Here is a 9,484-nt window from a genome sequence, read left to right on the forward strand (position 1 = left end):
TTTGGCCTTATTTCTTGAAGCATAAATATGAAGCATTCTCAGCATTTAAGGAGTGGAAGATTATGATTGAGAGGCAAACTGAAAGGAAGGTAAAAATACTTCGCACTGATAATGGTATAGAATTCTGTTCTAAGCAATTTAAGAATTATTGCAAGTCTGAAGACATTGCCAGACACTACATCATTCCTTATATCTCCTTAACAAAATGGTGTTGCTGAGCGTATGAACATGACCATTATCTGTAGAGCCTGTTGCATGTTGTCCAATGCAGGTTTGCATAGGCATTTTTGGGTTGAGGCCGTTTCCACTGCTTGTTATCTTATTAACCATTCACCATCTATTGCTCTTAATAAGAAAACTCCAATTAAGGTATGGTCTGGTTCACCTGCTGATTATTCACAGTTGAGAGTTTTTGGTTGCACTGCTTATGCTCATGTTGATAATGGAAAATTGGAGCCTAGGGCTGTTAAGTGCATCTTTCTTGGTTATAAGTCTGGTGTTAAAGGTTTTAAATTGTGGAATCCTGAAACACAGAAGGTTGCTATTAGCAGAAATGTTATCTTTAATGAATCTGCTATGTTACATGATGTTCCATCTACTAATGTTCCTGTTGAGAGTGAACAACAGGCTACTATTCAGCATCCTACTATTCAGGTGGAGCATGTTATTGATTCAGGTGATAGATCTGGTAAGCAAAATGTTGATGCACATGATGATCCCGTCGTTGATGATGAACATGTCACTCTCACTCCAAATCAGCCTATTGTTCCACCTAGTTGGAATCTTGCACGTGACAGAGTTAGGTGTGGTATCAATAAATCTGATAGGTTAATTGAAGAGTGCAATATTGTTTCTTTTGCTTTATCTGTTGCAGAAGAAATTGAAGGTAATGCTGAGCCTTCTTCATATTCCAAGGCTATTGTTTCTGGAGATAGTAATAAGTGGATGGCCGCTATGCATGATGAGATGGAATCACTTGAAAAGAATGGCACTTGGGATTTAGTAAAATTGCCTAGAGAGAAGAAACCTATTCGTTGCAAGTGGGTTTCCAAGAGGAAAGAAGGTGTTTATCCTAATGATGAGACAAGATATAAAGCAAGGTTAGTTGCTAAAGGTTATAGTCAGATTCCAGGTATTGACTATAACAAAGTCTTTTCTCCTGTTGTGAAGCATAGCTCTATTCGCACTTTACACAGTATTGTTGCCATGCATGATCTTGAGCTTGAACAATTGGATGTTAAAACTACATTCTTACATGGAGAATTAGAAGAGGATATTTATATGGAACAGCCTGAAGGTTTTGTTATTCTTGGAAAAGAAAAGCTTGTCTGTAAGTCAAAGAAATCTCTTTATGGATTTAAGCAATCCCCTAGACAGTGGTACACGAGATTTGACACCTTTATGCTCTCTCAAGGTTTCAAAAGGTCTAATTATGATAGTTGTGTTTATTTCAAAACTATCAATGGTTCAACTATTTATTTGCTCCTTTATGTTGATGATATACTAATTGTTGCAAAGAGTATGTCAGATATTGATGAACTAAAGAAGCAATTGAGTAATGAATTTGAGATGAAGGATTTGGGTGCAGCAAAGAAAATACTTGGCATGGAAATATCCAGAGATGGACCATTTGGAAAAGTGTATCTAAGTTAGAAGGGATATATTGATAAAGTTCTTCGTCGTTTTAATATGCATGATGCCAAGCCGGTGAGTACTCCATTAGTTGCATACTTCAAATTATCATCAGCTTTATGTCCTAAGTCAGATGCCGATGTTGAGTACATGTCTAGAGTTCCCTATTCGAGTGTAGTTGGTTCACTTATGTATGCCATGGTTTGTTCTTGTCCGGAATTATCATATGCATTGAGTGTTGTCAGTAGATACATGGCTAATCCTTGGAAAGAGCATTGGAAAGCAGTTCAGTGGATTTTCAAATACCTGCGTGGTACTTCTAATGCTTATTTACAGTTTGGGAAAACTAGAGATGGACTTGTTGGTTTTGTTGATTCTGATTTTGCTGGTGATTTGGATAAGAGAAGATCACTCGCAGGTTATGTTTTCACCATTGGTGGTTGTGCTGTGAGTTGGAGAGCAACTTTGCAGTCTATTGTGGCTTGTCCCGCTACTGATGCCGAGTATATGGCTATTTCTGAGGCATGCAAAGAAGCTATCTGGTTGAAAGATTTATATACTGAGCTTTGTGGAGATTCATCTTCCCCTACCGTATTTAGTGACAGTCAAAGTGCTATATATCTTACAAAGAATCCAATGTATCATGAGAACAAAACACATTGATGTCAGATATCACTATATTCGAAATGTTGTTGCTGAAGGTGATTTTAATGTATGCAAGACAAGCACTCATGATAATCCTGCTGATATGATGACAAAGCCAGTTCCTACCAATAAGTTTGAGCTTTGCTCAGGCTTAGTTGGTATTTCTCACTAGTCCTATGGACTTTGACGCACAAGGTGTTTATGCTGATTTGGATGGAGCTATTCACTTTCTTCGACTACTAGAGGGAATTTGGCTCAAGGTGAAGATTGTTAAATTGTTCTCCAAATTCTACCGTATTGGACTAGACGTAGTACATATGGTGTGGGCCTTTGCGTTGGTACCGACGCGTATGAGTATAACTCGTTTACTTGTCCTACAAGGACTCCTATGTGTTGGCCCTCATATATACTTCATGTAGTCGCACCTAAGACGGTCTGTCGTCTCGTACTTGTAATACTCCTCCTCGTAGTAATTGCGCCTTTGTGCGTCCGTGGTTTTTTCCCGCAAGGGTTTCAACGCTAAATCTGTATCTTTCGTGTCTCGTTTATTTCTCGTTATTGTCTAACAGAAGTTAAAATAAATTACCCACCTCGCCACACGTAAAAGTGAAAATAATAAGTGTTCCTCTGAATTATTCATACTTCATAGGGCCTTTCAGTTTTCATCCACCCTGAGACTGACCTTTCTTTTTCTTCTCATAAATGGATCGAGGATGTACTGAAAAAAATACAAGCATCAAGTATCAAGTCGAGCATCGAACCATTGTGAGCATCTTAGAATGCATGTATCTTACGTCCGCATACGTGCTGGTTGGTGCACACATATTGAAATATGTGTATATACATGTAGTGTGGATATTTAAAACTTGATTTGAAAACCATGATTTTATTATCCATTGCAACGCACGGGCCTTTTCCTAGTCATAGTTAAACGAAAATAGTAATTGGCAAACGTTCACAGGAAGAAACTGCCAGTGAACGCCCTAGCTGCTACACAATCTTAATCTTATGATGTAGTTTGGATGACATTTTATCCTCAAAATTAAACAAATGCCATGGCAGTTTTGCAAAAAGGCCACCCAGGTTCTTCAAATGCATTGAAAATTGCCTGACGAATGTTCGTAAATGCCATTCCGTGGCGAACATTCGCCAGATTTGCCCATCGTAGTTAAAGGCGTAAACCTGCAGTTCATATAGACTTTATATCTTCCATCATATTAAAAATTTATATCATCATTTTTCACAAACTTTGCATGGAAGCCTTCGTTCTCTTTTTTTGTGGGACCTCGTCAGAGGGCGGAGGGTTCCCACTATTTCATTAAATGAAGAGTTGATCCAATTAACGAGGGAAACCGGATCAAAAACCATACACGTCTTGGTTAATTAAGGAAAACCAAGAAAAATCAAACACAAGCACAAAAGAAACAAGAACTAGAGCTAGAGGAAGGGGTTTAAACATCATCTTTTTTTTAGAAACTTGAATATCTTCTAAGCCCAAAACAAGAGCGCCAAGGCCCAAAACCACCAGACGCAGCATATGTCCAGCCAAAGCGACCACCATACTCGCAAGATATCTCAAACACCCCGAGAGTCTCAGACCGCCATGTATCGGAGCAACGTGAACTAACATTTAGCACTGACCCCCTTTGATTTACCGTCGATGGTCGCCAAAGCTCTGAAGCCCTCATTCTCACGTTGTAGGTCCAAGAGTTTATACAGGCATCAAAATTTCCCACCCGTGGTTTACGCGAGAGCCTCAGAAATGCACCACATGAGCTCTCACCAAAAGAACATAAACAGATACTCCCTCCGTCCCAAAATTCTTGTCTTAGATTTGTCTAAATATAGATGTATCAAGTCATGCTTTAGTACTAGATACATCCGTGTTTAGACTAATCTAAGACAAGAATTTTGAGACGGAGGGAGTATAACCAAGCAGCCAGCTTGGTAAGCTACCAACAACAAATTGCAATAAAAGAACATAAACAGATACAACGAAAGCAGAAGAACGTAATGTCGTTTTTTACTTTAGCAAGTTTTTGACCAACCGCATCTGTCACAGGCTCGATGACACGCTATCATAACCAAGTTTGCCACATGATGGCTTATTGCGAAAGCACTGTACAGAAGTCCCAGCCAGGATAGAACTCGCCTTTTCAATGAACGAGGCTCTATTCTCATGACATCTCAAGTCATCTACAGCTTGGATGGGCGCTGGTACCATCCGTATAGCTCATCTTTGCAGTACCTGGTGACTTGCTTCACGCTCAAGTAGTTCTCGAGGCCCCTGAAAGCAAAACAGCAGACAGTTCAGAAGATACTTTCAGGGGCAGTGCAGTTTGCGAACCATAGCGCTCATGAAGTAACTCACCATTCTCCTAGCTCCCGGCCAAAACCACTCCGCTTGTTCCCTCCCCACGGAGCTTGAACAAGGGTCGGTTGCGAGCAGTTTATCCAAACAATGCCTGAGTGAATAACCTGCAGGTGTGGGATTGTACGTTTACCTATCAGCTCACCGAATATTTCGAATACTTCGATTGCATCACATGCTACAAATTTACAGGCGCACTTGAATCTACCTTTGCAATGCGCTCACACCTCTCTAGATCATCAGAGATCACACCACCAGCCAAGCCATAGCTGAAAACAAAATGGCAGAGAAGTCAAGGGAACGATATAAGCACGGGCATTTTTTTTTCAGGCTTGCGCAATCAGGTAACTCACTGGGTATCATTTGCAAGCTCTACAGCTTCGCTCTCTGTCTTGAATACTTTGACACAGATGACTGGTCCAAAGACTTCCTCTCTCCAAATTTGCATTGATGTGCTAACATCTGTTATAATTGTAGGTTCAATAAAGAACCCTTTTCCGAGATGCTGCCATTTCACAAACGTAGCTTGGATGAATAACCGAGAGACAAGAGCATGTAATGTAATGACCAATGCTTACCTTTGGTCGGTCACCACCATGCAAAATTGTAGCACCTTCACTTCTTGCTGTGGAGATGAACTTCTTAATCTTTTCATACTGAAATAAGAAAAGAAAAATGGCTCTCTATTATAAGGGAACTCTAAGGTGGTTGCAAAAGCATAACTGGATATACAAGCTAAATGGTAGTTTGCAAAAGAGAAAGTCAACAGTTAACAATTTATTGCATTGCAGGTCATCCCTGTTATCTCGAAGAGGGATTATCGGTTTTAAGTTCAATTTCACACCAAAGTGTGAACATGTTTACCAAAATGTACATATTTGCATCCAAGCTACAAAAGTGCAATACGCTCCATTTGAGTTACCTGCCCTTTGCTGATGACTGAACCCAGCCTACAACCTTCTTCCAGTGGGTCTGAGATTTTTATGTTCTTTGCCCATTCAACTAGTCTATCTAAAAATCACTCTGCAATTTTCTCCTGTGAAAGAGTGGATCTTCATGTCATCTATTAGAAAATGGCCTGATTTTCCAAATAAAATAAAATCCAGGAGAGCATACATACATGGAGAAGTAGACGAGATGTTGCACTGCAAACTTGACCACTATTGAAAAAACAACCAAACATGGCCCATTCAACAGCTGTTTCAAATTCAGCAAGACTTCAGCACAGCAATCCACAAATTAGCTAAGACTACGTATCAATGGAATATGTAAAATTGGCAATTGTTCTTCCATAACCCAGAGATTATAGACTGAGTTAAAGTGGAAAAAATGGATTAGGAGCATAGTGCAACATCCATGAGAGGAAGATACCTTTGTCAATGTCAGCAACATCATCAAAGATAACAAGAGGACTTTTGCCACCAAGCTCTAATGAAACAGGCTGTTGAAGAAGATAATACACAACAGTATCAGTATAAAGGAAACATAGATGCCTAATTCACAGATTACTTTGCATCGGCTCTTTAACCGAAGCACAGAACATCACAAGTCATAGCAACTGAAATATATAGAGAACACACCTTAACCATTTGGGCAGCAGCGGTCATTATCGTCTTACCAGTTGCGGTACTTCCTGTAAAAGCAATCTACAGAAAGGATCGAAAGATAATTTTAGAAGCTTGAAGACTGAGGGTGATCATATAAGATTACACCTTCGTATATCCATGAGCATATGACAATTCATATTCAAAGAATAGGTCTGACCTTATCCACATGGGGATGTGAAGCTATTGGAGCACCAGCGTCAGGGCCCAGACCAGTAATTATGTTCAGAACTCCTGAAGGCAGTCCTATCTCTTCACATATTGCACCGAGCTCTAAGCAAGTTCTGTTTTTGAAAAAAATAGTCATGGATACAATAATAATTCGAAGGACTGGACTTAACTAAAAGGCATCGGGCCTTACAGAGAAGCCAGCTCAGATGGTTTTAACACAGCTGTACACCCAGCAGCCAGGGCAGGTGCAACCTTCCAAGTAGCCATCAACAGAGGATAGTTCCTTCATTTGCACAAGAGAAAGCAAAGTAATTAGAAGTTTAGAACTATTAACTTCAAAGACACCGAGTTATCAAATTCAGCAGGCAACCAATGCAAAATTATTAATTAATGACCTGTTGTTTCCATTTAAAAATTAAAACAAATGACCAGTGGTTTAGCCTGTACTCGTATAAGATTTAATGTTCAATACCATGGAAGAAGAAAAGATCTGCCATGAACTATAAGACCTTGGAATCTCAAGGATAACAGCTTAAGAAGTATTAAGAAGAAAAAATGACAAGTGAACCTATAAAAAAATGCTATGATATCCGCATATAGTGTGGATCAAAATCCAAGAGAAATGGTTGCAATATATACCAGGGAGTGATGAGTCCAACAACCCCGATGGGTTCTTTAAGAACATAGGTCTTGAATTCTTCCATGGGCAGAGAGATTGGCGCATGTTGTTTACCATCTAAGGCTTCAGCCAGACCAGCATAGAACTCAAAGCATGCAGCAACATCGTCCTAAGTAGGATGGAAAATCATCAAACAAAACATGGAGCGTCTTTAGGCACACTAAACATTATAACATGAATAATTGAAAATACCATGTCCGCAACTGCTTCGTCCTTGGGCTTTCCAGAATCAACTGTCTCCAGCAATGCCAGATACGATATCTTTTCTTTAATCTGCACCAGCATCCAATATTTCAAGAAAATTACTGGCAGTAACAAACATACTAATTAACAGATAAACATCCATTAATCAAAGCAGTGACAATAGGAAACTCTCTCGTGCTAACAAAAATTCCAGCTCTCTGTCTTCCATTTCAATGCAACAAGACAGCACAAATCTGGTAAACCTTACGCATGCTACATGTATATATGAAATTGATGCCAAATGCAAAGATCTATATGTAGAGTGCCTTCACCATTGAAATTGGTGCGGTCCAACAGTTTCAAAATTGGTTTCATTGTAACAGAAACACCTTGTTCTGAATGAACAAACCTATCATCTTGCCAGCTTCCACTCCTTAGAGCTAAGCTTTTGTACCGGAGTATGACAGACTAACATGCCAAAATTAAGAACAATTTTCTGTTGCATATGATGCTGTGAGACTATCTCCTACCATACTTTAAAGTTTAAACATATGTAAAAAAAACAGTCATGTAGTTTGCAATAAAAAGAGTAACAAATCTGATAATTTTCAACAACTAGGCAAATGTCCAGCGTGATTGTGCAAAGTGTAGTAATGTATAGTGCGTGGAGTTTAAATCTCAGCAGGATTTGCTGTTTCCCAAGAGAAGGAGGGTGCCATCCCTCAATATCGTGATTGGATGCTGAATTTGAATTCCTACTTTGAAAACAGACTGAAGTTGGTACATTTAATTCATCGTAATGGAACATCTTCGCAAACCACATGATACAGAGGATTAGTGGAGCCATCAACCAGGTATGCACCCTCCATCTCTGGATTACGAACAATGGTATTGCACTTTATTTTCGGAACTTTTTTTGGGGCAACTTCTTTTCGGAACATACTTGTAAGTTGCAAGTCATTGCTAACCAACTACCAAACCTAATAAGACTTTTATGAAAGGATCCATCAACCCAAGGATCTGATGTTTTTTCTAACTAGCGACAGTTTCTAGCACTTATAGAGCTCATTTGATGCAATAAAGATGTATAATCCGACTAGATCAAACTTTTCTAGTACAAGATATGTGCAGCACTAAGGGCATCCTGTCTGTCCTGCAGCCCCCAAGACCAGCTTCACTCACATGGCGATGAGATAATGGTAACTCCACAACTCTGTGAGAACATGTAATACATGTAATACATCTAACTTTTGTGAGAACATGTAATACATCTAACTTGAGGGAGATTAAACTGGCCTCATATTCAGAGAAACATAAGAGATGGGCACCTTAGCGGCGATCGCGTTCAGATACTTGGCCCGCGTCGCCCCGGAAGCGCGCGCCCAGCGGCTCCCGCCATCGAGCAAGAACGCAGATCGAGCCGCCGCGACGGCGAGCTCGACGTCCTCCGCGGTGGCTGCCGGGATGTCACCTTCACGGATCACCAACCACACAGCAAACCAACAAAGCTGAAGTCAGTACGGTACTGAATACTGATACAGCATAGGAGTAGTACCGGTAGCGCCCGGCACATAGAAAACGATGTGGCGGAAGTGCAGAGGGGGGCGGCGAAACGAACCGATGGTGTCCTCGGTGGCCGGGTTGATGACGGGGATGCGGCGGCCCAGGGTGGGCTCGCGCCACCCGCCGCCGATGAAGAGGCCGCGGCGCGGGATCGCTGGGGGCGCAGCCATGGCTACTCTGCTTCGGCGAGGTGGACGGCCGTGCTGGGTGGTGGTGCCGTGCCGTAGTAGGAGGTGAGTAGGAGTGTGGGGGCGGAGCGAGGTCTAGTGCTGTGCTGCGGTGGCTGGCTCCTGCTGCTTTTGCCTTTAGGTGGGGGTGAGCGAGCACGTTTTCTCGTGATCCCGGCGATCTCAGCCGGCCCCGCAAGCCGGAAGTGTTGGCCGCGTCGCTATCCTCCACGCCTCTCGCCCCGGAATTAATTAGTGCCGATCATCCGGGATGGGTCTCTTTTCCTCTCCGTGACCCACCGGGGCGTGGCCAAGTTGTCGCACGCGCGCGTCGTGTACTCGCGCGTGGCGCGGAAGGAACGCACACACGTACATATGCTTTGCTCGTGTTGGGTGGGCGTCCCAGTCCGTTGGCGCCGTCACTACCAGCGCCACCTAACATTCAGGATCAGTCGCCTTTTACAGCGCG

At 41.7% G+C, this 9,484-nt stretch overlaps 1 pseudogene; it reads right to left on the bottom strand.

Annotated features, from left to right (window-relative positions):
* Positions 1-4,243: 4,243 nt before the first annotated feature.
* Positions 4,244-9,223, bottom strand: LOC123045692 (betaine aldehyde dehydrogenase-like; annotated as a pseudogene).
* Positions 9,224-9,484: the final 261 nt, after the last annotated feature.

The sequence above is a fragment of the Triticum aestivum genome, chromosome 2B, assembly GCF_018294505.1.
Source record: "Triticum aestivum cultivar Chinese Spring chromosome 2B, IWGSC CS RefSeq v2.1, whole genome shotgun sequence".
Classification (NCBI taxonomy): Eukaryota; Viridiplantae; Streptophyta; class Magnoliopsida; order Poales; family Poaceae; genus Triticum; species Triticum aestivum.